Below are 23,960 nucleotides of genomic sequence, written 5' to 3'. Positions count from 1 at the left end.
ATTATAATAATTAAGTCAAAAAATTAATTAATTTTTTACATAAACAGATTTGAATCATAAAATTCTTATTCAACGATAAAATATTTTACCAACTGATGTTCTATAGTTCAATAAATAATAAAAATATTCTCCAAACAATTATTTTGTTCTTTTTTGTGTTTTAGTTTTTTTTTTTAATAATGCATTAAAGAAACTAAAAATTAACAATTATCTCAAGAGTAACTAAAATAAATAAAAATTGATATTTTGAAAAGTGAGAGAAATAATAAAAAATAACAATATTCTCATGATACCAAAAATCAAATATGAATGTTTTGAAAAGTAGTTAGCTAAAATAAAAAATATACATTCTAAAAAAAATGCAAAATATAAGTTTGTATCCAAAAGTTGAGAGGAAATTTAGGTAGCGTTTTGATTGCGTTTTCCGTTTTGCAATTTTTTTTTTGACTAGCGCCTCTTTGTACTGTTCATGTATCGTGAACAGTACATAAAAGTAAATGTGTGGTATTTTCAATGTGAACAACAACCAAAAACTTATTTTTTTATAATTTTCAGTAATAAATTTTTAATTTTTAATAAAATAAATAATATTCAAATACACCCTTAACATAAATTTCCTGATGGGAGAACATTTAAATGAGCACCTTTTTTAGATTGAAAATAAAGTTAGGATGATAATATATATAAAAGCACATGTATAAAAGCACGGATATTGGTGATCAATCAATGCTACTCGATTAGTTCATCAAAATAAAAAAATCAATGCTACTCGATTCGTTGGCTTTACAATTATTTTATTGTTTTGCTTTTTGAAAATTTTGGATACACAATGTGGAACGAATCTTTTCACTACAAAAAAAAAGAGAGAGCACTGACCTAAAGTGGATCGGCTGGGACGGCGACGGCGACGGCGACGGCGTGGGCTGGGCTGGGACGGCAACGGCGTGGAGAGCTGAGATGAGAGCTTGCGACGGCGACGGACGGCGTGGGCTGGGCTGGGCTGGGCTGGGACGGCGTGGAGTGCGATGAGCGAGGGAGATGAGTGAGGGAGATGCGGCGACGGCGTGGGCTGGGCTGGGCTGGGCTGGGACGGCGAGGGACGGCGTGGGCTGGGCTGGTCTGTGGCGGCGACGGTGATGAGTGATCTGGGAGTTGAGAGTGAGGGAGAAGGAGTGCGATGGGTGAGAGAGATGAGTGAGGGAGATGCCGCTGGGCTGAGACGGCGAGGGACGGCGTGGCTGGGCTGGTTTGTGGCGGCGACGGTGATGAGTGATCTGGGAGTTGAGAGTGAGAAGGAGTTGAGAGTGAGAAGGACGGTGAGAAATAAAATAAAAGAGAGAAAAAAAGTGAGGGAGAGTGATTATTTTACTCGGCTGAGGATTAAAATATTATTATTATTTTTTAGATGAGTGCTACAGTGCACATCTAACTATAGATGTGCACTGTAGCAAATCAGCCAAATATTTTGGCTTTAGCTCCATTGCTGTGAGCTTGTTTTGCAATATTGGTGGAGCTAAAATAACATTATAACTTTTTGCTCCACTGCTGCAAATGCTCTAAGGAGCTTGTAACTTTTTCTCTGTCTTTTTCTTAGATGAGTGCTACAGTGCACATCTAACTATAGATGTGCACTGTAGCAAATCAGCCAAATATTTTGGCTTTAGCTCCACTGCTGTGAGCTTGTTTTGCAATATTGGTGGAGCTAAAATAACATTATAACTTTTTAGCTCCACTGCTGCAAATGCTCTAAGGAGCTTGTAACTTTTTCTCTGTCTTTTTCTTTGCTTTTCTTCACAATATTGGATAGTGGTAGGCAGAATTATTGAATTGATTGAAGTGTACTATTTTCTTTCTTTTTTTTTTTTTTGGTAATCACTATTTTCTTTTCTATTCCTTAATCTTTTCCCCCTGCTTTTTTCGATTTCTTCACCGTAGTCATTGGTTGGTGCCAGAGAGGGAGACTGAATTATTGAGTTGATATAAGTAAACTGTTGATCAAAGCTGGATCCGGCTACTGTCCAGTGCACTGTAACATTGGATTTATTGTGATCATAAATGATCACAACGAATCCACCGCACTGGAACGGATTCGTTGCTTTTCCTCTTCTTTTTATTTATTTATTTGGAACCACGTGAACGTGGGACATAGACTAGCCGGTGGATCCGTGTACTGTATCCTAATTATGAGATCAACAAACTTTTTTTTATTTTTTTATTAAAAATAAGTTATAATATTATTTATATATTTAAAAATTATTTTATTATAATATTTTTAGTTTTTAATTTTTAATAAAATAAACAATATATAAGTAGACTCGACTAGGTGGAAAGTGGAAATCAATAAATTACTCAAAAGAAAAAATAAAAAGCACAAGTAAGTTAGACGAACCTTAATTCTGTTATTTAAACAACAAAATATATATTTTTACAATATTAAAATAATATTAATAAAACAACGTTACTAACGAGATAAAATCTAAATTTTAAAAATTTTATTTTATTATTTTTCAATTTTCAAACAAGTTATTCAATTGTATTTTTGTGAATATATTAAAACAAGTGGAGCAGGAATAATGTAAATAATGTATTTAAAATAGTGTTTTTAATATATTTACAAAAATACAATTTTTGTAAATGTATTTAATTACATTGTATTTTAAATATATTTACACTATTTTACAATGTGCGGTATTTAATGTATTTAATTACAAAAATACACTATTTTAAATACATTATTTACAAAAATACCTGGCACCTCTTGTACTGTTCATGTATCATGAACAGTACATAAAAGTAAATGTGCGGTATTTTCAATGTGAACAATAATAAAAAAAAAAAATTTTTTTATGATTTTCAATAATAAATTTTTAATTTTTAATAAAATAAATAATATTTAAATACACCCTTAACATGAATTTTCTAATGGGAGAACATTTAAATGAGCACTTTTTTTAGATTGAAAATAAAATTAGGATGATAATATATATAAAAGCACATGTATAAAAGCACGGATATTGGTGATCAATCAATGCTACTCGATTCGTTCGCTTTACAATTATTTTATTGTTTTGCTTTTTGAAAATTTTGGATACACAATGTGGAACGAATCTTTTGAATTCTTACTGGAAAATGCCAAAGGGTCATGAGACTACGGGAGTGGGAGTGAGTGAGCAGGGGCGGCCCAACATAATTTAGGATCTAAGGTAAAAAATTTATAGGGGGTCTTTAATATGTAAATATTAATTAAACAAAATTATTTAATCCTAATCAAATTAAGGTTAATTTGATATATAAATAATACCAACTAGACTAATGTTAATTTCATATGGAGAATTGAATATCATAGTTGAATTATAAATATTAATAAAAAGAAATAAAAATATATTGTGATTGAAAAAGATACTTTATTTTGGATATAAAACGATGCATAGTTAAATAAAGTTGTAATCTAATTTTTAATTTTATATTTTGATTTTAAGAGAGAGAGAGAGAGATTGATAGTATTTGGTGTAGGATATTAGTTTACAAAAATCAAAGTCTCAAACTATTAGGGGAGATTGATCTATAATTGATAATTTAACACATTTGCAACATCTTTTTGAAATATTTTAGGGTTTCAATTGAGTTAAGGTTCTATTGGTCTTGCACTTTGAGAGTCTTAATAGAAATGAAAAAGAAAAATGTACTAATTAAAAGTACTATAAATATTCAAAATATAATGTGATATTGTCTCTCATTGATGAACTTCATCAATTTAACTAATGAATGTTTATATCACGTTTTTTGTGATTAATAACATGGCAATTTATAAGTCAATAGTAAAATTTGTACATCACTAATAAATAAAAATGTACAACTTTTAGAAAATATATATAATTTTATAAAAATTTGGACCTTTAACTATGAAAAATGGGACTTTTTTTTTCAAGAAAAATTTTGTTTTTTGGTGGGGCCTTAGGCCTAGGCCTAACTTGCCTAGGCCTTGAGCCGGCCCTGTGAGTGACACAGCAGCTATGAAAGATTCGGAGCTTGTAACTTTTTCTGTGTCTTTTCCTTTGCTTTTCTTCACAATATTGGATAGTGGGAGACAGAATTATTGAATTGATTGAAGTGTACTATTTTCTTTTCTATTCTTTAATCTTCTCCCCTTGCTTCTCTCGATTTCTTCACCAAGGCCAAGGCACCCTCCCATGGCACGCAGCCAAGGCCATGCAGCAACCCCCATGGCACACAGCAATTATTTTATTGTTTTGCTTTTTGAAAATTTTGGATACACAATGTGGAACGAATCTTTTGAATTCTTACTAGGAAAATGCCAAAGGGTCATGAGACTATAGGAGTGGGAGTGAGTGAGACAGCAGCTATGAAAGATTTGGAGCTTGTAACTTTTTCTGTGTCTTTTCCTTTGCTTTTCTTCACAATATTGGATAGTGGGAGACAAAATTATTGAATTGATTGAAGTGTACTATTTTCTTTTCTATTCTTTAATCTTTTCCCCTTGCTTCTCTCGATTTCTTCACCAAGGCCAAGGCACCCTCCCATGACACGCAGCCAAGGCCATGCAGCAGCCCCCATGACACACAGCCAAGGTCAAGGCACGCAGCCAAGGCCATGCAGCAGCGAAGGCTAAGGCAGCAGCCCCCCATGGCACGTAGCCAAGGCCAAGACATGCAGCCCCCCAAGGCCAAGACATGCAGCCAAGGCGATGGCATGCAACCAAGGCCAAGGCACGCAGCCAAGGCCATGCAGCAGACAAGGCCAAGTCATCGGTTAAGAGAAACTCAGTGCTTGTTTGGATGAGGAGAGTTTTAAGTGATATCATCCAGTTTTCATAACTCATGATCCAAAATTGATGGGATCCACGGAAGATCACTTGTTTAGACTCCATGGCTCATGATTCGTGACTCAGTTTTCATCACTCAATTCTCTGATTTTTGAGTTATGAGTTATGGAAACTGAAAACATATTTTAGCTGTTTTCAATTTTCATAACTCATAACTCAATGACATTTTTGTAATTATACACACATGAAAGGACCCACAGCCATAACTTTTGACCTTTGACTCTTTTTTTTTTTTTTTTTCACTGGCTGGTCTTCCGTTCTTTTTTTTTTTTTTTCTCACTGATTCTTTCTTCAGTTCTTCGTCTCTCTCTTTTTTCTTTTTCTTTTTCACTATTCGGTCTTCAGTTCATCCTTTTTTCTTTTTTTTTTCTCTTCACTGATTCTTTCTTCAGTTCTTCGTCTCTTTCTCTTTTTTTTTTTTTTCATTGTTCGGTCTTCAGTTCATCCTTTTTTTTTCTTTCTTTTTTATTTTTTTCTGGGTTCAGTGATTTTGGTTTTTTTTTTTTTTTAATTATTTTTTTTTCTCACTGGGTTCGGTGAATTTAGCTACTGGGGGTTGAAGGGGGAAAAAAAAAAGTAAAAACTACACAAGGTACAAGTATGGGCCCACAAATAATTGAAAAATATTGAGTGATGACAACTGAGTGATGGTGTCAAACAGGGTGGGGTGTTTTAAGTGATGAGTGATGAGTAATGAGCGATGAGTGATGAAAACTGAGTGATGAGTGACCATTTTTTTAAAACCAAACAAGGCCTCAATATCACAGATTGAGTAATAGTAAACACAAGTCAACAATCACGGCTAAGTAATAGGAAATACAAGTCAACAATCACAGCTAAATATAGAAAAGAAAATATCTAAGAAAGTGAGAAAATGTGTGAGAAAGGGAGAGAAAGTCAGAGATAGAAGAAATAGAGAAAATGTGAATCTAGAAACTTGTACTGATAATACTGAATTACATAAAGATCAATAAGGCTCACAGACCCTTTATGAAAATTTTCTCTCCCGGACCCACAAAATTCATCCTCCTAAATCGGGAGGAAAAGGCTGGAAAGAAAAGTGCTCTCATAGCACTTTTACAAAAATACCCCATTATGAAATCAAGTAAAAAAAATAAAAAATTGAGAGAGAGCACTGGAGAAAAAAAAAAAGAAAAAAAAGAATGAGAGTTGCCCTTGGAATGTTCTTGAATAAGGAAGAGATAAGGACAACATGTGTGGAGGAGAAAACAAAAACAAAAACAAAATGTATGGATGAAATAAAGGCTGAGAAAAGAGAAATAATATAATGAATAAAAAATCCTAATTGAGAAATATTACCACAATATTTTCACAATAAATTTTAAGTAATAAATTGTTATTAGTTAATATTGGTGAGTAAAAAAATAATTTCAGTAGTGGGTTCAAATTAGAACTAGTAACAACTTTCCACATAAATTTTGTTGTGAAAATATTGCGAAAAATATTATAAACGTAACACTTCTTGTTGAAAAATATAACTGTTAGTAAATTTTATATTATTTAATGAGTATAAATAAATCTATTTCTTACCTATCATGTAATAAGAGTATAATAGTCAATTTATATAAACTACATTTTTTATCCTCCTACTTTTCTTTTCAACCATACAAAAAAGTTTTCAACCCTCCCACTTTTCCATCCCTCCAACCAAACACATACGAGGAAAAACTAAATATTTTTTATCTTCCCATTAATTTTTCATCCTCCCACTTTTTCACTCCTCCAACCAAATAAACTCCTAAACAAGGTTAATAGAAGAACTTTACCAAACAAGCCTAAATTTTGGTTTTAGGTTGAGAAAGTCTAGTGCCACAACCACAATGCACAACTTATGCCATAACTTGCCACACGGTGAGTTGTGGTTGGTGGAAGGGTGTCTCCACATTACCCTTCCACCAACCACAACTCACCATGTGGCAAGTTGTGGCATAAGTTATACATTTTTCTGTGGCAGTGGACTTTCTCTTTTAGGTTCTAAACAAGTTGTTCAATAATATTTTCGTAAATATAATAAAGGTGAAAAACACATTTTGGTCCCTACATTTTCAGTCGATTCCCGTTTTAGTCCCTAAGTTTTTTTTTACCGCTTTTAGTCCCTTTCCTGAAAAACAGTTCCATTTTAGTCCCTACTGTTACATCATAAACGGATATTGCTGATGTGGCAAACGGCATGCACTGTTGGCCTGACGTGGTTATTAAAATAATAATAAAAAATGCCACGTCAGCATTTAAATTAAAAAAATTAATTTATTAATTTTAACTAAATAAAAAAAATTAAAAACAGAATTAAAAACTAAAAATCATATGAATTAAGATCTAAGTGTGTCTTGAACAAGAACACCAAGAACACAAACTCAAATCCAAGAACACAAACACAGAAATTAAAAAAAAAAAAAAAAAAACCATCAAAGCATTAGTTCAAATCCAGATCTCCGCCGATCCAAACCTACGCACACATCACAGCACACAAGCTCAAATCCAAGAACACAAACCCAGAAATTTAAAAAAAAAAAAAAAAAAAAAAACATCAAAGCATTAGTTCAAACCCAGATCTCCGCCGATCCAAACCTACGCACACATCACAGCACACAAGCTCAAATCCAAGAACAAACCCATAAATAAAAAAAAAAAAAATAAAAAAAAAAACCATCAAAGCATTAGTTCAAACCCACTCCGATCTCCGCCGATCCAAACCCACACACACATCACAGTACACACCCAGTTTCGGTCACGCCCAGATCAACCTAAAAACCCACCGATCCAAACCCACGCACACATCACAGCACACACCCAGCTCCGGTCACGCTCAGATCAACCCAGAAATCCACCACCCAACAAATACCAAATCAAAACAATCCCAAACCACAACTTACTGATTTGTTTTCCGTTTCACTCAATGGAGATATCTCACAATCCACACTAATCTAAGCTCCATGCCGATCTGAGAGTGAGGACCGTTTGGTTCTCCACAAAACAAAAATAAAAAATAAAAATAAAAATCTAAGCTCCGATCTGAGAAGGAGGAAGGATAGAGAGACTGAGATCTACGGATTCAACGATCCAAACCCAGAAATTGATGCGTTAGCTATGGGTTCAAAAGGGTTTTTCAGTTTGGGTTTTTGAGAGATGAGTGTTAGGGGAGATGGTTTTTGGGGACTAAACGTTTTTGAGAGATGAGTGTTAGGGGAGATGAGTGTTAGGGGAGATGGTTTTGTTTTCGGGGAAGGAGAGTTTTTTTAATATCCGGTTCTAGTTTTAGTTAATAGAAGAAGTGTCAGGTGGATAAATAGTGAAAAATACCTTCTTCTTATTTTTGTTTGTTTTTTAAATTTATGGGTTTGTGTTCTTGAATTTGAGTTTGTGTTCTTAGTGTTCTTGTTCAAGACACACTTAGATCTCAATTCATATGATTTTTAGTTTTTAATTCTATTTTTAATTTTTTTTATTTAGTTAAAATTAATAAATTAATTTTTTTAATTTAAATGCTGACGTGGCATTTTTTATTATTATTTTAATGACCACGTTAGGCCAACAGTGCATGTCGTTTGCCACATCAGCAATATCCGTTTATGATGTAACGGTAGGGACTAAAATGGAACTGTTTTTTAGGAGAGGGACTAAAAACGGTAAAAAAAAACTTAGGGACTAAAACGGAAATCGACTGAAAATGTAGGGAACAAAATGTGTTTTTCGCCTATAATAAACTATAAGGTTCACTTGATTAGACGATACATAACTGATTTCTCACTCTCCAACTGACTCCAGCTATCTTTTTTCTCTCTGCCTTATTCAATTCACGCTGAAGCTTCCCTCTGCAAACCCAATGCCTCAGTAGTAATGTAAACGTAAATGTAATAATGGGTTGGCTGGCATTGTTTACGGGTCAGCAAAAGCTATAAATACAAAGAGACCGAGTTTGGTTCAGATCGGCTATTTACTACTTCATCTGCTTTAGCTTAAATCTGAAGCAGAAAAGGACTAAGAGAGAGAGAGATCAGTCCTTATCATATAGGCCGGACCTCTTTTATGTTTTCAACTTTTGCTAAAGCTTAATCTTAATTTATGACGTTCACTCTTGATGATAGTTTTTTATCATCAAATTAAGACGTTAATCAATTTTTGATGTAGGTAAGAATTAAATATCAAATCTCGTATTCAACTGTCTTTAAAAGCAATTACTATTAGGCTTTTTAAGGCATCAGGCCGGCCCAACAGCTTTGAAGGTTTTAAGCAAAAATTTTAAGTGAAATTTTTTTATATTTAAATAATATTAATTGAAAATTTTTTACTCTTATTTAAATCTATTTTTTATTTTTACTTATTACGTGATTTAATAATTTAGTATTATTAAAATATAAATAAATTGATATAATATATATCAAATTATTAATTGATATAATAATTAATAATAATTGATATAGTAAAAATTTGCATGAAATATATATATATATATATATATTAATTTGAGTGGGTATACATGAGGTGTGGCCCGTGTGGGTGGATTAGAGAGTTTGTAGCTGTGTTGGTGGGGCCTAAAATTGTTTTCCACTTTTTTAGATTATAAAGTGTTATATACTCTGCACTGTAGCTATGCAGTGCTAAGAGCATCCACATCCGGATCTCAAATCCTATCTTATTTTACCATCCCAAAAAACTACTTTATTACTTATACCATACCATTTTTCAACATACCCAACATCCCAACTTTTATTTTCCTATTCTACTCATTAAAATAATATTTTTATACAATAAAATAACATATCCCACAATTACCATCATTTACAATAAAACACATTATTTAATCTTTCCCTCTCTTTATTTCTGTTCAACAACCACAACCACTACCACCGACTCACTACACACCTGACACCGCCACTGCCACCACCAGCATCACCTCATAATTTACCGTCAACACCCACCAAAAAAAAAAAAAAAAAAAACCTGGGCAGCAAACCCACCCTGCCACCCACTGACCCAAAAAAACCACAATCACCACCACGACGCATTACACACCTACACCACCACCGCCACCACCAACAACAACCCATAATTTTCCTCAAACACCCAAAAAAAAAAAAAAACCCAGGCAGCAAACCCACCCTGCCACCCACTGACCCAAAACCCATTCCGACGGAGCCATAGACACCCACCCCACCGTCGACCCACCAGCCACAACTACTTCCACCACCTCCACCGTCGGCCCACTAGCCATAACCACAAACCCAGTAGCTGAACCAAAAAAAAAAAAAAAACACAATCCAATGGCAACACAGCACAGCCAAATCCAGCTAAATCAAAATCAAAACCAAAATCAAAATCCTAAATCAAAATCAAAATCCAAAATCCAAAATCAAAAATCAAACCCATCTGTTCTCGCAAAACCCAAACCCAAACCCATCTGTTCTCACCGGCAGCGATGGCGAGAGAGAGAGGGTCGCCCGTCGCCCGTCGCCGTCTGGATTCATCCCAAACCCGTCATCATCGTCATCATCTTCGACCCAAACGCCAAACGCCAAACACCACCCAAACGCCACCCAATCGCCACCCAAATTCGACCCTCACGCCGGAAACCCACGACCTCCACGCCTCCACCACAGCTTTTCTGATCAAGCCTCCACGCCGTTGCCTCCATTCCGTTGAAGAAGAGAGAGCAGGAAGAAAGTGAGAGAAAAGAAACAGAAAAAATGAGAGAGGAGAGAGGAATTTACCGAGATAAATGAGAGAGGAGAGAGAAATGAGAGTATTAAAAAATTATTTTTTTTTATAACATTCAGCTACAGTACCATCTTACATTTAAGATGGTACTGTAGCTAAATCCCAAATTTGGAATTGGCATATTGCATATGGCCTTTCCATTGTTGGGTAGTTTTGGGGCTTAAATGTCAAATGTTCCTAACATTTGGCATATAGAAGCCCCAATGCTGATGCTCTAAGTCCTGTCATTTTATCAAGTATCAAGCTTTGGGCAGTGTGTATTGTCACTGTGCAGTAGCATCAGTGCTGTGGAGTGTGTAAAAGCAAACTCAGCGTGTTGTCCTTGCCTTATCAATCAAGTAGATTAAAATATTTAACTTAAAATGAGTGACTGAGTTTGTAGAAAAAGATCAAGAATCAAGATTTGGCGTGTTGTCCTTGTCCTTTTAATTAAGTAGATTAAAAAATATAACTTAAAATGAATGAATGAGCTTATTGAAAAAAAATCAAGAATCAAGACTCAGTGTGTTGTACTTGCCTCATCAATCAAGTAGATTAAAAAATGAATTTTATTAATGTGTGTTTTAAGGGTGCACATTAATTTTCATTTTTTAAAAAAATTTTCTTGAGAATTGAAAAAGTAATGATAAAATTTTCAATTCCCGATAAAATGTTTTCAAAAATAGATGATTTAATATGTACCCTTAATTATTTTTTCAAAAATTAATAAAGCTAAAAAAAGAAAGTAAAGAATATAGATAGAGAGTAGAGGGTAGAAAGCTGAGAGATTTTTTCTTTTAATTTAGAAATTAATAATCTCTATTTTAGTATATTTTAAGATAATTATGTTGTATTATTAATAAATTTATTTAGTATGAATTTTAATTTTAGCATATTTTAAGAATGAGTTAATAAATTTGTCTCTTAAAATTTAATTTTATTAGCCGAAGTTTAGCTATTTTTTTTTCCTATTTAATTTTCTGCATTCTAGGATACAATGGGATTTTTTTAATACATTTTACTGATCAATAAAAAGACTAAAAGATATATTTTTTAATTAAAATATATAGATAAATATTACACACACATATATATCAATATATATATATATATATATTTTAAGTGGGGCTTTTTTTATTTGGAACTTAGGCAATTGCATCGGCATTTTAAGAGGGTACAGCATTTTGATATCTCTCAATATGGAAAAAGTGAAAAAACTTACCCGTACCAAAGTTTATTCGTAGTGTGGCATTTGGATTGATGAAAGTTGTTACCTTATTTACTATTCAACTTATTTTTTTATTATTTATAAACCCTACTGTATTTTTTTGTATTATCAATAGGTTTTATTGTACTACTTTAGTTAATTTTTACATTTATCTACGGTATTTTTATCTTGCCTTTACCTTTATCTATACCTAATAACCCGTAATATCTAGAAATTGCGAACCAACTATCTTCAAAAAAAAAAAAAAAAAAAAAAAAAATTACAACAAACTTTAAGCAACCATACAAAAGGTTGGTGCTAACTTTTATCAAGGACTATTAATTTTAACAATCCCCATGAAACTATAATCCCCATGAAACTACTCTACAAGGGAGAGAGAGAGAGAAAGAGAGAGACGTGTAGAGTCTAAATCTTCTATCCCACTTTTTTTTTTTTTTTTCTACTATATACTCCACAAATAAAAGAATGTTATATATCCATCTATTTTATTAAATGCTAAATTTATACCTTGTATTATTTCAATTACCTAAATATGATGGGTTATTTATTTATTTATTTTAGGAAATTGAAATTATAGAAGACATAAATTAGCATTTAATAAAATAGATGGACATGTGGCATGTTTTTATTTGTGGAGTATATGGTGGAGTAAGAAGAGTGGAACAGAAGATTTAGACTCGACTTATAATTGTATTAAATTTTGCATTAACTTGTTTACCTAATTTTTTTTTTTTTTGGTAAGACTTGTGCACCTAACTATTACTATAGAAAATGGATTCTATAGCCAGGGCATTTTGGTGGGGTCATGCTCATGGGATTAAGAAACTACATTAACTAAATTGGAACAAGATATGCTATCCTAAGTCTAGGGGAGGCATAGGACTCAAAAGTAGGGCTATAAATGAACCAAGCCGATCATGAACAACTCAGGTTCGACTTGATAAAAAGCTTGTTCATGTTTATTTGTTTATAAATAAGCCAAGCTTGAACCTTAGTTTTAGGCTCATTTAATAAACAAACAGAGCCCAAGCAAGAAAATTTGTTCCCGAACAAATTCATGAGTTATTAGGCTTGATACACAACAATTTAAGTATAGACTCATTTATAAATTTATATGTGTTAGCTAAATATACTCATTACACATAACTTAATAATGACATGGCCAACATTAGACCACTACCTATATTACCTCAATTTTTTCCTTATCTTTAAACTAATCAAGAACTACTTTAGACTATAGTTACATTCAAAAATAAATAAATAATTAAGTAGGCTACATATGATCCTTCTCTATCAATTATCTAAAGTAAAGTTGTGAAACATGTTAGTATTTTCTCATTCATAATAGTTACAAACAGGCATTTTTCTAGTCCTTCACTATCTAACATGAATGTAAAAATTATATTTTAAACAACTGCTAAAATTGTAGATAAGGAATGATGAATTAATGAATTTAATTATGTAAATTATTAATTTGAATAATAGTTAATCATAAGCAAGACTATATGCATGCTAAAATGAGTATACTATTTTCTTTTTGTTTTTTCTTAATTTTAGATATTTAAGCATTTAATAATGTCATTTTTTTAGATCTTAAACTCAAAAACTTGACCTGAGCTCGAGTTTGAGCTTAATATTAAACTTGAGTTTGACTTGATTAATAAATCAAGCCAAACTCAAACTTTTTGGCTTTTCCACGAACTCAAGCTCAAACACTATTTTTAGGCTTGTCACAAGCTCAAGCTAAGCTCGAGTTTTTTATTTTTCCTGATGAGCCAAGCTTGAACATGCACTACTCGACAAAACTCGGCTCGTTTACAGCTTTACTCAAAAGGTTCAATCTAATGAACTAGACAATGTTGGCAAAACAGTATTGGAGAATAAGGGACTGTTTGGTTTTTTTTTTTTTTTTTTTTCATCACTCATCACTCCTCACTCAATTTTCGTCACTCTTCACTTATCACTTAAAATACCTCAATTTTCTATACCCATCCGTTTGGCGCATATTTTCACTTTCTCATCACTCAAATATTTCTACTATTTTGTGAGACCCATGCCTGACTCCTCACTCACAACCCCCTAATAACTCTCTCTCTCTCTCTTTGGTCTTTGTTTCTCAAGAGTTTTGTCCTATATTTTTTTTACCATGAAGAAACTGTATAGCAAAGGCACAGTTCATTCGTCACCCATCAATCATCTCCAACCTCTTGGCCTTCCTTCCTGCCACCATACTAACCTTAACTGTGAGCTCCGATCACTTGCCACAATTTAACTGTAATTGTTTCCGTTGCTACACGAGTTACTGGGTCAGATAGGACGAGTCGTCAAATCGCCAAGTGATTCACGAAATCATCAATGCGTTCGAGGCCGAGTTGGCTCAGAGCAAGAGCGACAAGCAACGCCATCGATGAGCAACAAAGCCGAATCGACGAGTGACAAAGTTGACGAGCGACAAGCAACGCCATTGATGAAAAATCTGAAACTGAAAGAGAGAGAAAAACTGGAAGCTTATGCATGACAGTCTACCAACTATGTAGTTGCTAAAAAACAGGGGAATCACTGATAATGGGCTATGCCCTCTATGCAATTGTGAAGAGGAATCCACCACACATCTGTTTCTGCTTTGTCACTTTGCTAGAGCTTGTTGGCATGCCTTACCACTGGCTGTACACACTTCTGATCTTATAGACATCTCTGTGCAACAATGGTGAAGGGAGTTGATTGTTTTTCACAACTTGAATGAAACTGTTTTTATGGAGTATATGCCAACATATTTACCACATTGTGGACCATATGGAATCACAGGAATATGTTGGTTCACGAAGGAAAACAACCAAATCCCATGGAAGTAGGTTCACGAAGGAAAACAACCAAATCCCATGGAAGTAGTCCTAACAGCTCAAACTTTGTCTTGCAGGTACAAAGAAGCCTTCTCCAACCACCTGGATCACGCAACAGATGCAGCAAATCAAGTAATGAATCCAACACAGCTGTAGGACACTAGCAGTTGCTAATCAAGGTTGCAGGGGTTAGAAAATCAAGATTTAAAAAAAGTGCTTGGGCTTATGAAGCTAAGGATCATCAAAGAGTTATCAGGTTTTATGGTGTAGCTAGCAGCAAAGTAGAGTCAACCAATGGGGTTGTACAGGAGGCTTTGATGGAAGCAGTCATCACAGTCAGAAACTATGGATTTCAAAGGACTCTTATTTTGACCAACAGCAAGAATCTGGTCCAACTTATAAGCAAGTCTAAGAAACCAGCTTGGCAGGAAAGATCTTTGATTGCTGATCTAGAGTTTTTGTATCAAAATGGTTTGCTTTGTAAACTATTAGTTATCCATAAGGTTGTTCTTGATTTTGTTTATTTTGCTGCAAATTTGGCAAACCCGAATGCCAATTCACCAAAGTTTGGTAGATCCAACTATTTTGTAACCTTGATAAACTCTGTATCTTCCTTTTGTGGTAAAAAAAAAAAAAAAAAAAACAACTATGACGTAATCTTTACAACTAACTTGGTGCACCTATGGTACACATTCATTCGTAATGGAATCTATCCTGTGACAAGTTGGTATAACTGAATACTTGTTTCTAACTGAGACATTCAAGATTTATCTATTGAATTTTGAAATTTTTTTTTTTAAGTGACGTTTCTTCACATGTGCATGCATCTCTTATGATGTAATTATGATGTAAGTAAATCAGGTCATGTGAGGTTACAAAAAAAAAAAAAAAAATCAAGCCATGTATGAGCAAAGAACTTGGGGAGGAGTGTGGGAATTCTCTTGCAGCTAGCCCCTGACTGTTAGCTCTCTCGTGATGTTAGAGTGAGGTTTGTAGTCACCCTAAATCACAGTATCTATGACTCAATTCAACCTTCTCTAGTGGGATATGGCCACTCCTAAGAGGGTGAGCCACAATAGTCACTCCCGCCCTCATCCTTTTTTATTTTAAAAAAAAGAAAAAAAAAAGGTATGAGCAAAGACCAAAGCAAGTCAATCCCAGCAACTACAAAATTTGACTTCTGGCCCTTCATCTTAATTGTTTTCTTCGCTGGCCTATTTATAAGTTGAAAGTGACAGAGAGTGTTAGCCTAATATGAGCTTATTTTCGGTAGAGAATGATGCATAAGACCATATATATATATAAATTATAATTATTCGTTGGGAGAGATAGTGAATGAATATGCATAGGATCAGTGCACTCTTTTTCACAGGTCATATAATGGGCTAGCCCCACAACTGAAAGAGATAATGAATGGACATCCATTAACCAATTTTAAATTTCTTTTCTTTTTTAATTAATTTATAAATTTTAGTTGATCTGATACAAGCCAAAAGAAAATAGAGATTCGTTGTAAAAAAAAAAAAAATCCTTGATGATGATATGGACACGTTGGAGTAGAATAGTCAAATTTCATAATGCAAACTGGAAGCAAACTGTTGAGAGAACTATACCCGGTTCAATACCTAAGAATACCCTTCATCCATTAAACTCAACTCTCACAAGCCCATACATAGCTTCAAACAAACTCAAACCCATACCCAATTAAAAGGCACAAACTGACCAAATCAACTAAATCAGATGATAAAAGTGGATATCCAACAAATCAAAACTTAGCAACCAAAGCCCAATGAAATCTTAAGTCCAACCTGAAATTAAGACTAAAAATACATCAACCCATCTCACTGTGAAATTAAGTAACCGTTTAGTAAAAGATTTCTAATAATGTTATTTAAGTGTTGTGGAAATACGTATAGGTGAAAAAGTATTGTGAAAATATGTGTTATGATGTTTAAACAATAAAAACAATTGTTCAAACAACGTTGCCAAACATGCCCTTAAACTCATCTACTCAAACCACACAAGCCCAACCCCAAAATCAAACCAAAATCTCACATCCTTCACTGTTTTCATTAGCCATCCTTTAGCAACCTGATCCGATAAATTAAGAACCACCATATGATATTTTGCAAGCAAATTTGGAGTCCTATACTTGATTGACTTAAAAGTTGAAACTCCATGAAACAAATTTGTGATAAAATATATGATATAGCAGGACAATTCTTCCCTACGTAACTCAAAATTGGGGGTAGGATGTTGAATGTAATCCAAGACATATGGCAACATCGGATTAAAAACAAAGGCATTCAGCAAAAAAGATTAAAAACAAAGGCAATTTTTTTTATAGAAGTATTCAAAAATTATGGGGGAGAGAGAGAGAGTTAACCCAGCATTGTCAACTAAGAAGTGTTTCATTTTCTGCGTTTCCACTCTACCCAATTCTTGAATTTTTATTATTATATTTTTCTTCGTTTTGAAGCTTCATGAGCCAGCCTCTGTTTTCGTAGTCCATTAATTGGTGACAATACTGGTGAATTGATATAATGCTGAACTTAATTCCCTGGTTCCCTCCTCTTCTCTGTACTGCTTACTCAAATATATAATTCAACTGCAAGCTGCATGTTTGCTTGTTTCCTTGCTCTTCATCAAATTGCCCTTAATTTGATCAAAAACGCAGATGATAAAGGGTCCAGATCTACAAGAACAGAGAAGTTTGTGCTTTCTTAATTTGCTAGTCTGTCTATTTTTTATTTTTATTTTTTTATCTACCTCACTCCTAATAGGGATATAGTTAAGAATGTTCTAAAAAATTTATGTTTCTTGCCCATTCTATGCTTGTGGATTTACAAATAAAATTAGTCCCACCTCGTGCGATCCCGTACTATTTTTTTTTTTTTTTTGTTCTTCTTAATCAAAATGATGAAACTTGTGCTCTAAGGTTCCGAGAAGTTAATATATTTATGATCTGTTTGACATGGCTTGATCACCGTCTCTCATATGCAAATGGATGACTATCTGAGTCCTGATCTAAGCACATTCTCTTGAGCTACTGAGCCCATTCTTGAGCGAACCCAAGCTTGTCCAACCTAAGTTTTGGAAACTTGGAGTATTCATAGAAGGTGAATATTTGGAACTTGATTTTTTTCCACCCATTTTTATACCCCTTAATTAAAGATCAAATGGGTTGTCACTCCAGGCTTGAGCTGGGCTCTGGCTTCTTTTAGTGCTTGCTAACCTGAGATTGAGTGGACATGAATGTATGATTTTTGCGAAAACTTAAATTAAGCTTCTACATAAGCTTAATCTCACAAACTGAATGTATTGCAAGATACTTAACTAGACTTTGGATTGTTTGTCTTTTCAAATTTGATTAAAAAAGAACCTCAAAATAGATGTGGGGAAGTGTTTTGTGTTAATCTTTTAACTGCATTCAGATGCATGAAATTTGATAGATTCTGTGATTGGGCATAAGAATTTAGATAATACAAATAATTGATAGTTGTATATATAGTACTACACCAGGCTGTTGCTTACTGACTCCAATCTAAATGATTTTTTTTTTTTTTTTTGGGGGGTGGGGGAGGAAATGCTTGTTTTTTGTTTCATTCTCATTCATTAACCATAATGTAAAAATCATTTTAGCAATGATTTTAATTGTACTATTGGCCATGACATCTACCATTGTTTGCCTTGAACTGTTTTTATCACCAATATTTGGGTTTCTTCGAACAACCAAAGTTACCTTTTTAAAATTTAAATAATAAGACATGTTCCATACTTCCATTTATGTTTTATTCATGGATTATGAATTAAGGGCTTCTCAATCTAGTTGACTTGGTTTCTTTAATGATGCAGGTTGCATGGCAATTTTGGAGGCAAGAGTGCAGGACATTACTTGCAAGAGATTGCATTGCTGGAAGAAGGGTAAAAGTGATTGGCTACTAAGAATGCGCATCGGATTTAAAAGCCAATTAACTAGTGCTGTCACATAAGATATAAGAAAACCAACACGTTGCCTTCTGAATGAAGGAAAACAAAAAACATTATATACGTTAGCTTCTAAATCAAAACCTTGAATCTACAAGGGATCCCTTGATTCACATGGTGATAGGGATTTGGAATCCACTAGAAAGAAATAATGGACAAAGTCTGTATTTTTATAAATTTGAAAATTGAATTGTCCTAGTGTTGACACCCTATTTTGCAACCCGCATTTAACCTCACATAAAGGGTAAAAGGATAATTTCACCTTGAAAATATGCCTCTTGATTCTGGTCATTAAATCCTTACTCTCATTTCACCAAAATGATCTTGATGTTATAATGATCAAATCGACTAGTTATAAGCTCGAATTGGACCACCATATTAAAAGTTATCATCAAATCAAGTTTTAATGGCTGATATACATCATCACAAATTGAGTCTGACTATATGTAATTATGAATAATTGATTTTAGTTGGTTATAAGTATAATCAATTTGAGATCGATGATATGTCATAATTTAATTGGTTAAGACTACATTTTACAGTAGGGTTGCACACACCTAATTAACTAGATAGTTAAACATTAATTATTTAATAAGTAATTTGTACAATTATCTTTTAATTAGAGTAAATTTGGAACCAATTAAGTCTGAAATGGGAGTGATTGAAGCCATTTAATATTAATTGGGAGCTAATTTGGGACCTATTAATGTTAATTGTGTTGAAACCATTTTTTAACAAATGACCTCTGCTCACCATTTCATCCATATCTCTCAGAATATTTTGAATCTGTGAATGAGGTTAATTTTCCCAGAAACTAGACATTTGGGGTTTCAATTTGAGCATAAGAACGAGACAATTCTGATCAGAATTGAGTCAGGTATGATTTTTCGAAGTTGGCTCTATAGGCTGTTACAACAGCTACGGGAAAACCGTATTTTGCCTTGCTCCTCACTCCTACTAATCTTTCCATTTAATGCACTAGATTTTCCCAAAGGCTAAAATGAGGTCTAATTTCATGATTCTTTGTCAACCCTCATTAAATGACATTCCATTTATATTTCCTCAACCACTACTGTATAAACCCCCCTCTCCTTTATTCCAAGACAAAAACCCCCTCTCTTCTCCTCTATTGAGTTCTAGTGAAATTGAGTAGTCTTGTGATATCTTGATCTTCCTGAAACTCAAGGTATTGAGTGAGACTCACTCTTCCTCTCCTAACTCTTCTTTTCCTCCATCCTTAGGACTTATACCAAGAGTTTCCTCCTCCACCGTATGGATATTGCATAAAGGTATAATCTCTTTCCCTAACTAGTTTTGTGTGTTGCCATGATGAGAATTTAGGATTAAAGCATGATAGTAATTATTTAAATTCTCTTGAATATGTTAAATGTTTTTAAATGTTCTTATGTGTTCTTTACATGTTCTTGGTTGTTCATCACATATTCATGTATAAACACTAGTTTTGATCTTAAATCCACATAAAAAATATGAAAAACATGTTTGTTTCATAATTCTTTCAAATCCTTAAATCTAGGATATTACCATGCACACACATTCACTAGAATTTACTTTTCAATCCAAATGAAATACTTAATAAATGAAATTAGGGTTTATCACATGCACACACTTTAAATTAAACATGCAAATTAATTGATAACATAATGGATGATTTGATATGAATGTTGGCTATTATAGTTTAGAAGACCGGTTTCACAAAACAAGGTGGGTGCCTAACACCTTCCCACCTTGTAACATAGCCTCCGAACTTAGATTAAAAGTTAGTAGATCAAATGCTTATCCATGTAATTTTCGTTTTTTAGATTGTAACTAGGAAACAAAGTCATATACTTTATCTTAAATTGTATCTGGGACCAAACTCATGTAATTTTCCTATGATCAATGTAAATTCAATTACAAATTAATAAAATGAGAAATTTTTCAATTTTGGTTTTCTTAATTATTCTAATAATTAAATAAGTGGCGGCTCCATTGTAAAACCCTTAATCTAAAGGGAAAATATAACTAGTCGAACCTCCATTTTGAGAGGCAATAACACGACTCCACTTATTCATGTGGGTTTGGCCCAACATCCTATAAAACAGGCTGGGGGCACGGTCTCTCACATCTAGAAGTTACAATATGTTTAAATAGTAGAAAGGAAAACCTAGGGCTAATCACACTCAAAAAATCCTAATTCACGCTAATCATGTAATTAGGTGGCAAAATAGTAATTTTTGCCAAAAATAGCAATAATGAGATAATTTCGGAAATTAAAACTACTTTCTCTAAGAGGCATCCCGAAATAGATGAGACCTTATTTTGACATTTAAACTAAAAGTTATTATGAAAAAAAAAAAAACACTATTAAAAATAGTAAAAACACTGTTTTCGAGCCCTTAACGAAGGAATTCATCCAAATTAGGATGACCTTTGAGACAAAGACTTAAGTCTTGATCAGAATGTCATTTTCCTTCAACACTCCAAATTTCATGCAATTCCAACATCGTCGCCCCAATGGCTTCTACTAACACCCCTCTTTATCTTGCATCGTGATTTCTAGTGCCTTTGCTGCTCCAAGAAGGCACTAGTGGCTCCACATTTAGTTTAGGGTGGTCTTATGACCACCCTAACCTGAAAAAAAAAATTATATATAAATTTTAAAAATTTATTATTTTTTAATCCTTAAAAAATATTTACTACCACCCTTAATTTTTTTTAGGCTTGGCACAATTAAGTTTTGGACAAAATTTGGTAACAAACTTGATTGTAAACTAAGACTATAACTCTACTCAATAATTTTTTTTTTTTATATTTTATTTTACGTGAATTTTGAGTAATCCATAAATAGATTACATTTTCTTTTTATATCCTCCATTCTTGCAAAATTTTAAGAAGATCAAACATTAATAGCTACATCATCAATCAAATCTTTAAATTTTGAGTTTTTGTAGTCTAAAATTATACATAAAAATTAAATTTATGGATCAAAAGTAAATAACAGACGATTGACATGAAGTTTGACATGCGTTTTAAGAACATAAAAAACATGCAATTCAATAATTAGATTGTCAAAATATGTGGTCATGTTAATTTATTTAATGAGAGTTGTAGCCTTAGGATACAATTAAGTTTGTAGCCAAACTTTGTCCTTAAAATTTAGTCCCTTTAACAATATATTAGGTCCTTACAAACAAAAAGAAAAATCCCAAATTTTTTTTTATCTAACTAAAATTTTGATAGATATGTAACTTGCAACATTGGTAATAGGACTATTATGCAAAAATTTCAAAATAAAAAAAATTTGTAAAAAGAAATTGTAAGACTTTATGTATTTGTGTGTGTGCGTTTTTTTAATCAGTATATGAAGTTTTTTTTTTTTTTTTTTGGTATAATTTAAGTTTCTTAATGATCACCCTGAAAAATATTCCTAGAGCCACCATTGCAAGAAAGTCCCTGCTATCTGTTCTACATCAATTAGAAGCAATACTTAATTAAGGAGGACAAAGATTTGTCTTCAAAACAATGACATTTAAAAAAAAAAATAAAACAAGGACATTTTACTATGTCATTGTTGGATGCATTAATAGTTTCCTACATTATGCTGCATATCTTCCGCTATTTTTTTCTTGATTGATTGGCTTTGATAATCTAGAAATCATAAGACTTAGCTTTTGCTTTTTTAATGGCTTTGAATCATGCTGGTTGTAGCATTTTCTCTTGGCTACTTTGTTGGTTTTCTTGAGATATATTCTGCTTCAAAGCCAAGTTTGAGCAATGTGGCAGTTTTGTGCGTGTGTTAGCATGTCGAATTGGTAATTATTCTTCTCTATACACAAGCAGGGTATGCCAATATGAACAAAGGAATTAAAAAAATTTAGCTATGTTTTTGTGAGAGGGCATGCTAATTTGAATTATGGCATGACGAATCTTCATTAGCTTATTCCTGGCAGAAAAAAATGTTGAAGGCTTCTTTAATTAGTGTAGAACCAATTGAATATATGATCAGTAAAAGCTTAACCATTTATACTCCCTCCTCCTCGGAGAGGACTTGCAAAACGGAGAACTTACGTTAGAATCACAATGAACTAGTGCCATTGTTACTTCAATTTGTGTTAAGAACATAAAAACAGTACTTTGTCATTTCAAACGGTTTGCATTGTATAATATTGGCGATGGAATCTACCATAGATATTCTGCAGAACCAATTGTACTGTTAAATATTTACATGTATTTTATAGAAAAAAGAGAGAGAAAATGGGCACTTGCCCCTAATTTACAAACTATGTATCAAAAGTGCATATTTTGAAACTCGATTTTGGTCATGTGTTTTGTGCCATGGTGGAACTTGCTGAAGTGGGGACAAAAAATGCCACATAGAACTCGATTTTAGTAAAATTGATGTTTGGACAAACTTTTTTATTTTTTATAAATATAACTCGATTTCTATAGAATCGAGTTCTATGGAAAATTTTATCAATCACTTATGTATCACATCCATTAAATGTAAGCATGAAAATCTATTAGTTTCTTTGGTTTTTGGTTTTGGCTTAGATACTTGCTGAGTTTAGTTGAAAACCACGACCACATAAATAAAGCCTAGTCTAGAGAGTAGAGATGGGCAGATAGCTTTACTTTACTTTTTACTTTTCAATTTTTATCTTCTATAAAAAAGACTTGAACGGCTGAAGCTATCTAAAAAAATTGAAGTTGTAGTCTTGCAGATGCAAAACAAAGATAAAGAAAGAGTGAGAAGCTCATACCACACATCCACCAGAGATAAATCGAGGCGACAGAGGGCTATTTGCAAAATTGTTTGGGTTTTCTGGGTTGGTTGATCTGGGATTTCGGTGTTATTGTGGTGGTGGTGATGGCTGGGTTTCTGCGGTTGCCCGTTGCTAATGGTGGTGGGGGGTAGTTGGTTGCTAACGAAGGTGATAATTGCTAGGTTTTGGTGCTACTGTGGTGGTGGTGGTGGTGATGGCTGGGTTTCAGTGTTTGGGTTGAGTTTCGGTAGTTGTTGATGGTGGTGGATGATTGGTTGCCATGTGGGTTTGCTTGATTTGTATGGAACTCTATTTGTTAAAATTGAGTTCCACTCAGATATTTTAATGGAAAAAGCCATGTCAGCTAGTCCACTGTGGTAGAATTTAGGTATAACTCGGAAATCTTGAAATCGAGTTATAAGTAGAACTCAATTTTCTAATTGTTGAGTTTCAAGATAGGGATATATTGCTCCATAATTTGAAAACAGGGATATATTGCTGAATATTTTAAAAATAAAGGGGCAAAAGCCCATTTTCCTCATAAAAAGAGACAGTGACCAAGTTAAAGATATTGCAAGCTTTTT

The sequence above is a fragment of the Quercus lobata genome, chromosome 3 (genome assembly GCF_001633185.2).
Source record: "Quercus lobata isolate SW786 chromosome 3, ValleyOak3.0 Primary Assembly, whole genome shotgun sequence".
Taxonomy (NCBI): Eukaryota; Viridiplantae; Streptophyta; class Magnoliopsida; order Fagales; family Fagaceae; genus Quercus; species Quercus lobata.
The sequence above is the reverse complement of the archived record's forward strand: the minus strand, read 5'-3'. Positions refer to the sequence as shown.